General features: G+C 43.7%; 1 protein-coding gene across 1 annotated transcript in view; it reads left to right on the top strand.

The window, feature by feature from the left end:
- The first annotated feature begins 5,452 nt into the window (after positions 1–5,452).
- Positions 5,453–10,811, top strand: part of WSCD2 (WSC domain containing 2) — a 762,862-nt gene continuing 757,503 nt past the window's right edge. Inside the window, exon 1 of the mRNA XM_069754742.1 lies at positions 5,453–6,160. The gene's annotated coding sequence lies outside the window, so the exon portion shown is untranslated. The remainder of the gene's footprint in view (positions 6,161–10,811) is intronic.

The following is a 10,811-nucleotide window of genomic DNA, read 5'->3' as shown; positions in this document are numbered from 1 at the left end:
AAGTATCCTTTGCCCTTGATATCTGAGCTTTTCGATAGGCTTCGGGGAGCAAGGGTGTTTACTAAACTAGATCTGCGGGGTGCTTACAACCTGATTCGCATCCGTGAGGGGGACGAATGGAAAACGGCGTTTAACACCAGAGATGGGCACTATGAGTATCTGGTGATGCCCTTCGGGCTCTGTAATGCCCCAGCCGTTTTCCAAGACTTTGTCAACGACATCTTCCGGGATATGCTTTCCACCTCAGTTGTAGTCTATCTGAATGATATTCTCATCTTTTCTCCAGATATTGACTCCCACCGGAGAGATGTTGGCAGAGTCTTCGACCTCCTACGGGCAAACTCTTTTTATGCAAAGTTGGAGAAGTGTATGTTTGAGCAGGAGTCTTTACCTTTCCTGGGCTATATCATCTCCGCCCAGGGATTGGCTATGGATCCTGCCAAACTACAGGCTGTGATGGACTGGCAAGAGCCCCATTCTCTTAAAGCGGTGCAGCGCTTTATGGGGTTCATAAACTATTACCGCCAGTTCATTCCCCACTTCTCAACTCTGGTAGCTCCCTTGGTAGCCCTCACCAAGAAGGGAGCGAATCCCAAATTGTGGTCGGAAGAGGTCTCCAAGGCCTTCACTTCTATTAAGTCCCACTTTGCTAGCGCTCCCATCTTACATCGTCCCGATGTGGATAAGCCATTTCTAATGGAGGTGGATGCCTCGTTCGTTGGTGCTGGAGCAGTCCTATATCAAAAGGATGCTCAAGGTCGGAAGCATCCATGCTTCTTCTTCTCTAAGACCTTCACGCCAGCGGAGAGAAACTACTCCATCGGGGACAGGGAGTTGCTAGCAATGAAGTTGGCCTTTTCGGAGTGGAGACACCTTCTGGAAGGTGCGCGGTTTCCCTTCCAAGTTTACACGGACCACAAAAATTTGGTCTATTTGCAGACAGCCCAGCGGCTAAATTCTCGCCAAGCCAGATGGTCCCTGTTCTTCTCCCGGTTCCACTTTTCCCTTCATTATCTCGCCGGGGAGAAGAATATCCGTGCTGACGCTCTCTCTCGCTCCCTTATGTCAACTGACGAGGAGGAAGAGGAGCCTCGGCTTATTGTCCCTTCCGAGAGCCTGAGAACCGTAGCGCCGGTTTCGCTAGAGTCTGTGCCTCTGGGCAAGACTTTTGTGCCCATTAATTTGCGACCGGAGGTTCTCTCTTGGGCTCATTCGTCCAGGGTGGGTGGACACTTTGGGACAAAGAGGACATCTGAGCTACTGGCGAGGACGTACTGGTGGCCGCATATGGTCTGAGATGTCAGAGATTACGTTCTGGAGTGTGTCTCATGCGCCAAAAATAAGTCTCCTCGACAACGGCCATCTGGGTTACTCTATCCCCTGCCGGTGGCAGACAGGCCCTGGGAGATGGTCGGGATGGACTTTGTAGTGAGTTTGCCCAAGTCTCGCGGCTGTACCGTCATTTGGGTTATTTCCGATCATTTCTCAAAAATGGTGCATTTGGTGTCGCTCCCACGGTTACCTTCTGCACGGGCCTTGGCAGCGTTGTTCATAAGACACATCTTCCGCCTACACGGCATGCCAGACAAAATTGTCAGTGACCGGGGTCCCCAGTTTGCGTCTCAGTTCTGGAGAGAGCTTTGTCGTCTTCTCAGCATTGAGTTAAATCTCTCTTCCGCATATCATCCCGAGACGAATGGGTTGGTAGAGAGGGCCAACCAGACCTTGGTCATATACCTGCGACATTTTGTTTCAGCCAGGCAGGATGACTGGGCATCCTTGCTATCATGGGCAGAGTTTGCACTGAACAATGCCGTAGCCGACTCCACTGGACAAACCCCATTCCTCCTCAACTATGGTCAGCATCCACGGATACCTGTGCCTATGCCCGTGTCTTCCGCCGACTCCAGGGTAGCAGACTGGGCTGTGGAGGCACGGGATATTTGGGACCGCACTCAGGATGCCATTCGGGCCTCTAAGGAGAGAATGAGGTCCTCCGCCGATGCTCATCGGCGCCCCGCTCCTACCTTTGCTCCTGGCGACTTGGTGTGGCTCTCCGCCCGTAACATCAGGCTGCGAGTTGAGTCCACTAAATTTGCTCCTCGCTACTTGGGCCCATTCAAGGTCCTCGAGCAGGTTAATCCTGTGGTCTATCGTTTGGCCCTTCCGCCACGCCTGGGTATCACCGACACCTTTCATGTGTCCCTCTTGAAACCCGTGCATATGTCCCAGTTCTCCGAGTCATCTGCTGGGACATCGGGTTCGTCTACGGACGATTATGAGGTGAACGCTATTTTGGGGTGCAAGGTGGTACGTGGGAAAAATTTTTATTTGGTAGACTGGAAGGGTTATGGCCCCGAAGACAGGTCCTGGGAGCCTGTTGAGCACATTCGGGCCCCGCAGCTCATTGCTGCCTTCGAACGTAGCGAGGCCCAAGGAGGGGGGGGCCCTAGGAGGGGGGGTAATGTTAGGAGTCGAGTTTCCTCTGCTGCACAGGGGGAATCTCGATCCGTCTCCGCTGCGGTCTCCCATTCTCCTCCAGCTGCAGTGGAGTCTGCTCAGCAGGGATGTCGATCCCAGCGTCTCGCTCAGTCTGACTCTGTGCGAAGAGTTATTGCTGCTTTTCCTGCTTCTGCCATTGAAGCCAGTGCTGGGCAGCGGCGAGTGGACGTTTCTGGATCTAAGTCCTTATTTGCACACACTGAGCATGCCCAGGGCAAGATCTCCTGTTGGTCACATGCTCAGGTACTGCAGCACATCCCATTGGTCCTTTTGGCAGGTCCTGAAAGGGCAAAACTTCTGTAGCTGTTTCCTGAGCTGCAGCTATATAAACTGCGCATGACCGCACGGCCATGCGCTAGTATTGTCTTGTAAATATGTGTGTGTGTTGTGAGTGAAAGTCGCTCTTTAAATAACCCTCCCTATTGAATGTCTGTTCGCGGAAGGTGTATGTTTGCTATCTAGCGCCCGACTTATCCAACAGCACGTAACACACATTACAGCTACCAGTTGCTGTGTCCGCCTGTATGGCGCCGTGCGCTTGCTCTGCGCTTTCCTGACCCAAGCCTGGGTGGTTAGTGGCGTCCGTCTGTGCGGCACCGCACGCACTCTTGTGCCTTTATATTCTTATTTAGTTTCCTTACACACCCAGTTGCGGTGTTGTGCCAGCAAGTGTCTAATCGGACTTCAATCCTAGTTGGGGTTGAGTTCGCTGACTACTTGCTCGCACTCTATGTGCGGTACCGCGGTCCTGTGATGCAACAGGATCGCTTCCTTCACGCAGGGTGTAGTAAACCCGTGCGTGTATACTTGTAGTACCGCCATATAGTCCGTCTTACTAGCAGCAGGGTTTTTACCTGCACGGTGGACCTCGGACTGCGAACGCACCTAGTTCCATTTCATCTTGTACTTGGTGCGTTCCGCCAGTCCTAACAACATGTCTCAGAGATTCCAAGCAATACATTTTGTATTTTTTTTTCTGGCAAAGAAAGATGGTCAAAATTTTAAAAAAAACAGTGCTTTCAGACCTCAAATACATAGTAACATAGTTAGTAAGGCCGAAAAAAGACATTTGTCCATCCAGTTCAGCCTATATTCCATCATAACAAATCCCCAGATCTACGTCCTTCCACAGAACCTAATTGTATGATACAATATTGTTCTGCTCCAGGAAGACATCCAGGCCTCTCTTGAACCCCTCGACTGAGTTCGCCATCACCACCTCCACAGGCAAGCAATTCCAGATTCTCACTGCCCTAACAGTAAAGAATCCTCTTCTATATTGGTGGAAAAACCTTCTCTCCTCCAGACGCAAAGAATAATACAAAAAATAATGCAAAGAAAAAAAGTTCATAATCATTTAGAAATAGTAATGTTTTAAATCAGGAAGAGTTCAGAAATCAATATTTTGTGGAAAAACCATGATTTTTAATCAAAGCTTTCATGTGTATTGGCATGCTTTCCACCAGTCTTTCACACTGCTTCTAGCACAAAAATTAAAAAAAAATTTGATTGGCCAGCAAACTCATCTGGCCTTAACCACATAGAGAATCTATGGAGAATTGTCAAGAGGAAGATGAGAGACACCAGACCTCACAATGCAGGCGAGCTGAAGGCTACTATCAAAGTAACCTGGGCTTCCATAACACCTCAGCAGTGCCACATGATGGTCGCCTCCATGCCACGCCGCATTGATGCATTAATTGATGCAAAAGAAGCCCCGACCAAGTATTGAGTGCATTTACTGAACATACATTTCAGCAGGCTAACGTTTCATATTTTAAAATCATTTTTCATGCTGGTGTTTAAAAAGTATTCTAATTTGCTGAGATAATGACTTTTGGGTTTTCATTGGCTGTCAGCCATAATCATCAACATTAACAGAAATAAACACTTGAAATAGATCACTCTGTTTGTAATGACTCTATATAATATATGAGTTTCACATGTTGTATTGAAGAACTAAAATTAACTTTTTCATGATATTCTAATTTTGTGAGAAGCACCTGTATATACTCTGTTTGCAGCTGTTTTATCATCCTCCCCCATATAGGACTTTTAACAAAACATGCATTGCAGAGGTTGCTAATCCAGCAGTAGAGGACATAATGGGTCATGTCTTAGGCTTTATTACCACTCTGTGACACATCATTTCTCCGCTGTATATTAAAATGCATGCATTAGGTTGGTAGTGGTTCTACTTTGGCATTGCATCTATTTGGTTATTTTGCTGTCTATCTGGTTTCTCTTGGTTAATTATTATATCTGGTACATTGTTGACCTGCAGTCAGCATTTTTGTTAGAAATTCCATAGTATGTCCTATGCTTTACATATTTTTATTGTTTCAATAGTGCAATCAGGATATTATGTCTTCTCTTGCCTTGTGTGTCTCTTGTGACACTATGAGAGATTGTGATTACATTCTACATTGACTACAGAAACTACCCTGAAATCTCTTAATACAATTTTTTTTTTATATTTTGTGATATGTATATTTGCATTTTTTCTTTTTTTGCGATATGTATTTGCAGGTTAAGGTCTGATGTCCAATTGGAACGATACCGTGTCTAGTAGCAATTATTTGCTATATGTATAAACATACTGTAAATGTTATTTATAAGTAAAATATAAAATTAAGACACATTAAGAAAACAAAACAAATGGGATTGGCTGTTGCGGTGATTGGGACTTAGCTTGTTCTTGCGTTAGTGCCTCATATGAAGCGCGGAGTTATAGGACTTGGAGCTCGGCACCAAATTCCATCAGCGGCAGAACCTATTGGAGGCAGTTGCACAACCAAGATCTGCCAACAACTTAATGGATCTGATACTGCAGTAATTTTGTAAGATTTTTTTTTTTTTAGTCAAGCCCAAAGCTGGAGACTAAAACAAGCAAAAAATGAAATATAAACCGAGCTAATGCGTAAAAAATCACATATTCATGATTGTTTTCTTTTTTTACATGTTGTGCAATGTACGTCAGAGTATGTGTTTTTTGAGCATATTATATGGAGCCAGCGTTTAAACAGTTACTGTTGGAACGGTAGTGTGCGAAATATGCGGAGAACGAAGCGGACGCACTGATTCCACACTCCCCAGCACAAATGGCAGTTAATGAGTTAAGCAGTAGGCAGTGCTGTGGGCCTTTGAATATAGTGCAGCTGAGTGGAGCTGCAGCAAGGAGAGATCTGGATGGAGATGTTAACTCAGGGAGATCAGAGAGTCTTACAGTCCTGCTAGAGCACATCACTGGCTACTATATTTAGAGTCTGGGGCAGACCTCCAGCCTCTGCTTCCTGGGGGCTGCCAGGAGAGGTGGGACCCCCTTTTCAGCACTGCAAGGATGGACAGCTATTTTCTGGAAGCCAAACCTGGGGATTTCTAGGAGAGGTTTCTGCAGACTTGCTGCTTTCACATCCTCTGTGAGCTGAGACTTTCTCTGAAGCACAAACTGCTGAAGCTGCTGTATATTCCTGCTCTCCCCCAGAACAAGACATGAAGAAGCCAGGCTGTGGGCAGCTTACACCATTCACCTCTGATATCATGCAGCAGTTGGCAGGCTAAAGGTCGGGGATGCCTCTGGAGAAGGGAGCTGGGCTAGAAACTGCTAGCTGAGGAGTAAGGAGCCTGTTTGGAGGCGAAGTGCAGCAGAACCTGGCAGGTAAGGAGCACAGATAACCTTACTAAGCATGCTTTCCTAATTAACCCTGGTTAATGATTCATTAACACACAATAGACATTACTTAGCTGAGAACCTGATGTTCACACGAGGAGCCTAAAAATGCAAGAGAAGTCCTCTGCCTGGGCAAACTTTACAACCCCTCTGATATATAGCTGGGTAGTTCTTTATAGAGGGATATCTTGGAAAGCCTTATTCTTGTAGGTATAGATGTCAGTGGAGAATTCTTGACTATATTCTCATGTCTGTTGTTTCCCAGGTGTGCGATTTGCAGCAAATTTGGGAAGATTTGATCAACTCTGGTCTATCATGTGCAGATGGGTAAAATGCTTCTCCATTCTGAGAGATAAAGCTACCCAGTGGCTCTGTAGAGGGACGGCATGGACATCACACCATACCTGTGTCCTTCAGGTTTATAACTTCCATTACACATAATGCAGGGCTTATATCACATAGACCCAGAGAAGTGGAACTGGTTATTCCATTATTCATGCTGGAAAGGTCATTGCACAAATACAGCAGCAATTTGGTAAATTCTTGTCTAGCGGTTTGACGTCAGTTACAGTAGGGAATGAAATGAAAACCAATGGAAACGGTTTTAGATTTAGGCTGGCAAGTTTCAGGCTAGTTAGCTTCATGGCAAGTACAGCGGTGTCACAGAGTGAGGCAGATGGGTGAACGACAGGTGAGCAGGCTAAGGACTGCGACCAGCGAAATCCTTACAACCAAGAGTTTGTCTTGTACACTCCAGCACACATCAATGTGCAGATTGCTGCTTAATGCACCACTGCTTTTCATAAATCTGTTCTCTCGGCTTCTAGCTGATCCTTGCAGAAAAATGGAGTTTAAGCAAGACTAGTTTTATGTATTCCTGCAGCCTGACAATTTCCCAAACCTACTGCATCCAGCAGTCTGATTTACTTTGCCCACATATGAAAGGAGTGATGAGCCAAAGGGCAGCATTTCATCAGAATATTACATAGCATACAGTGCTCTTATTGTGAAATAGTTTATAACATTTCATAAATATTTCATTCATCGAATTAAAAGCGTTTCCCCATTACTTTACATTAATGCGACTTTATTCGCAGCCCTATACGCTGCTAAATATAGTCTCATTAATATATAACTGAGGTCTAGATATAGGTTCTAATTTAGAAACTGCCATTGGTCAAGGCATAGTGACTCTGTGCCAACAACTTGACACTGTGTTGCCTTCTGGTATAAAAGTCTTCCTCCTTGGATTATTCATTGAAAAACACTGTGCACTACCTACATACAGAAGATGGTTTTGAAGAGTTAATTTTTTTTTCTCTTTTTTTTTCATAAGTGGCCATAATGGCTACAATGTTGTGTATTGCAAACTGTGCCTCAGTCAAATCAAAACCTGTTTTCTTAGTGCAAATCCCCTGCAAAAGTTAAGTAGGAGTACAAGTGGCAACGAAAGGGTGGCATTGCCAAATTCCAGAAATTTTAGCTGTAGCCCTGGTCAGAGACTAAGTGGATTATTGGCATAATATGACAAGAGTTATATGTGATAAACCATAATTTGATGGGATTTAGCTTGTGGTGCATGCTCATCAAGAATGCCTGTCAATTGCAGAGTTTGCCTCCCTAATTACATATGAAGGTAAGTCTATGATAAGTCTAGTCCTTATCTGCTGCTATATAAAACTATCTATCAATCTAACTCATAACTATCTTCGATCTGTGTTTGATTATTTCATTTGACCATTAACAAGAATTTGCTAAAAACAAAAGCTTCTAGTTATCAATAATTATTTCGAGGGTTTTCAATCAAACTCCCAAAATTCTTCCACTAAAGGGTTACTGTACCAACATTTGATATTTCTTTCATGAAATAATGAGCTGAATGGATGAGAACAATACCATCACATATCAAACCCAAATCGTTAAAAGAGTTTGGTAACCGACAGCTGTCACAATGTCTTATTGATAGAGCTTTTGTCTTCAGTCATTACCATTCATCATTATTTTATCCCATGAGGATACAACAGAGGATCCCACACAATATAGAAGCTATAACTAGATATTTCTGCCTAGTTTCAATCTGAACTGACTCTAAAAGCAGCACGTTGACTCAGCGGCTGGATGTACGGAAAGGTGTTAGTGCATATGAATTATTGAGTAGACTGACCAATAGCTCTTCACACACGTAGAGATGTCACAAATGCCTGGCACTCTGGCTGAGGAGCTGTACATGGGTTGTCAGAAATGCAGATTTTTGGATAGAATCACAAAAAATATTTCATTCAACCATCAACGTCAAGCCACGAGCTACTCTCTCATTTGTTATCATTGGCAGTTGAGGCATGCTAACATGTTATAATATGAATAATGTGGAATCCAAAGAAATTGCTAGCTTTGATTGTGAGACACCTATTGTTCTCAACTAGCATTTAAACACTGTGAAATGCATTGATTGGAAAGTACTTGGAGAAAACCGCCATTGTGTATAACTTCTTTTAGAACTGCAGATTAGTGACTGTTTGGTTTTTTGTCCTTGATTATCTGAGACCTTCTCATTTTAAAGATTAGTTCATCAGCCTTTAGTTTCCTACAGTAATGCTAATGTGCACTACCTTTTCCTTCACCTACTCTATTTTTTGTTCAAAATCCTGAAGTTTTTTTATTTTAAAGTAAATTCTTTACTAATTAGGGTAGAAATCATATACAACAAAATGTTAGAAAATCTGCAAGAGAACTATGATTTTTGCAGACAGTGAGAAAGAAGCCAATTCTTCAGGTATGGCTTAAAAGGAATCGCTCTCCAGGTTCTTGGTACCTCATCTGAGAGCAGCATAATGAAGGAAAAGAGGCCCCAAATCAAACGATGTATCACTTAGTTTACTGGGTAAAACAGATGTGACACACTCAGAGTTCTTAGATGTAGAATGCAGCAGAGCTGAGAAAGCTAACCCCGCCCACACCAGTCTCTCTCTGTACAGTGTCTATTGACAGTGAGCTTCTTATCATAGGAGGGGGTGGAGTCTGGTGCCTTAGCATAGGTCATGTAGGCACTTATAATGTCCTAGTGATAAAACTTTAATTCTATTTAATGAATTCAGCTTTTTTATCCCTACTCCAGATACCCTTTAAAAACAAAGAATGGCCAAGTAAAAGCTTAAACTTGAATTGTAATAAAAATTTCTGTCTGCACATAAAAATAATATTTCACTCCTAGGTTCAATATGACTTAGAGGTCGCCAATTCTTATTTTTATTTTAAAAGTATGCCACGTTGGTCTTATAATAAAAGAAACTTGACTTCACCCACCATACCCCTTTCAATCTACTACCCATGTCTGTCTCTGGTCTTCTTCAGGGGCTGCAGCTATTATGTTCTACCTGAACTGGAAGAGTGCTAGCAGACTGTCTCTGCTGATTCAGATGTATAGTCACAATGGAAGCCAATTAATGAACACAGGGATAAATATTAAAACGGGGAAAGGCCTTTAAATATTAGAAAATTGAGATACCATCCTGTATTTCTGTATTTTACCATTTTGATTTTAGAATATATTTTCGATGGCTAATTCATTATTCATGCTCTGGACACTTGTCGGTAACGCTGTATACTGAGATGTTTCATTTATTGTTTTTTATTACTTGCTTGCAGTTTAAACTGAGGGCAGTTTAAAAGTTGAATTTTTTGGGGGATTACATTATTTTCTGCAATTTATGTTTAGGAGTGAAAAAGTCAAACTCCTAGTTCTTTTTCTTTAGATGTAATATATGCTCTTTTGCTACATATAAATATTTATATCACTAAAGCGGTGCTATTCACTTCTCTGTTTTAAAGGGACACTGTCACCTGAATTTGGAGGGGACAATCTTCAGCCATGGAGGCGGGGTTTTTGGGTGTTTGATTCACCCTTTCCTTACCCGCTGGCTGCATGCTGGCTGCAATATTGGATTGAAGTTCATTCTCTGTCCTCCGTAATACATGCCTGCACAGTGCAATCTTGCCTTGTGCAGGCATGTACTACGGAGGACAGAGAATGAACTTCAATCCAATATTGCAGCCTGCATGCAGCCAGCGGGTAAGGAAAGGGTGAATCAAACACCCAAAAACCCCGCCTCCATGGCTGAAGATTGTTCCCTCCAAATTCAGGTGACAGTGTCCCTTTAAGAAAAGGTTGTCAAAAATGGAAAACAAAAATGACTAGTATATACAGTCTGTACAGATCTATATATGAGTACGTCCTATGCAAAGCTGGCGTCAGCACCCACGCTCTCAGGCAAGTGCCGGGGCCCTGAGCAGGTGGGGGGCCCACTTGGGTCCGATGCCTCTGCCGGTGCCCATGAGTGGCCCCCACCCTCTTGGTCACGGCCCCTGTACTTTCAATACTTACCAATCCCCATCCCAATACCAATAATGTGCTCCCTCTGCTTGAACAGCCACAGAGCAGAGAGCTGGAAGATGCAGATGCTGAGGAGTCTGGAGCAGAGTAGCGGCCTGCGAGGAGAGCTGAGTTTTGTTTTTTTTGTTTGGAGCAATATATGGGGCCAATTATATATGGGACATTATATGGGGTCCATTAACTATTTAGCATTATATGGGACCCATCATACACTGGAGCATCGTATATGGGGCCCATTATATATAGAGC

The sequence above is a fragment of the Ranitomeya imitator genome, chromosome 1, assembly GCF_032444005.1.
Source record: "Ranitomeya imitator isolate aRanImi1 chromosome 1, aRanImi1.pri, whole genome shotgun sequence".
Taxonomy (NCBI): Eukaryota; Metazoa; Chordata; class Amphibia; order Anura; family Dendrobatidae; genus Ranitomeya; species Ranitomeya imitator.
The sequence above is the reverse complement of the archived record's forward strand: the minus strand, read 5'-3'. Positions and strand labels throughout refer to the sequence as shown.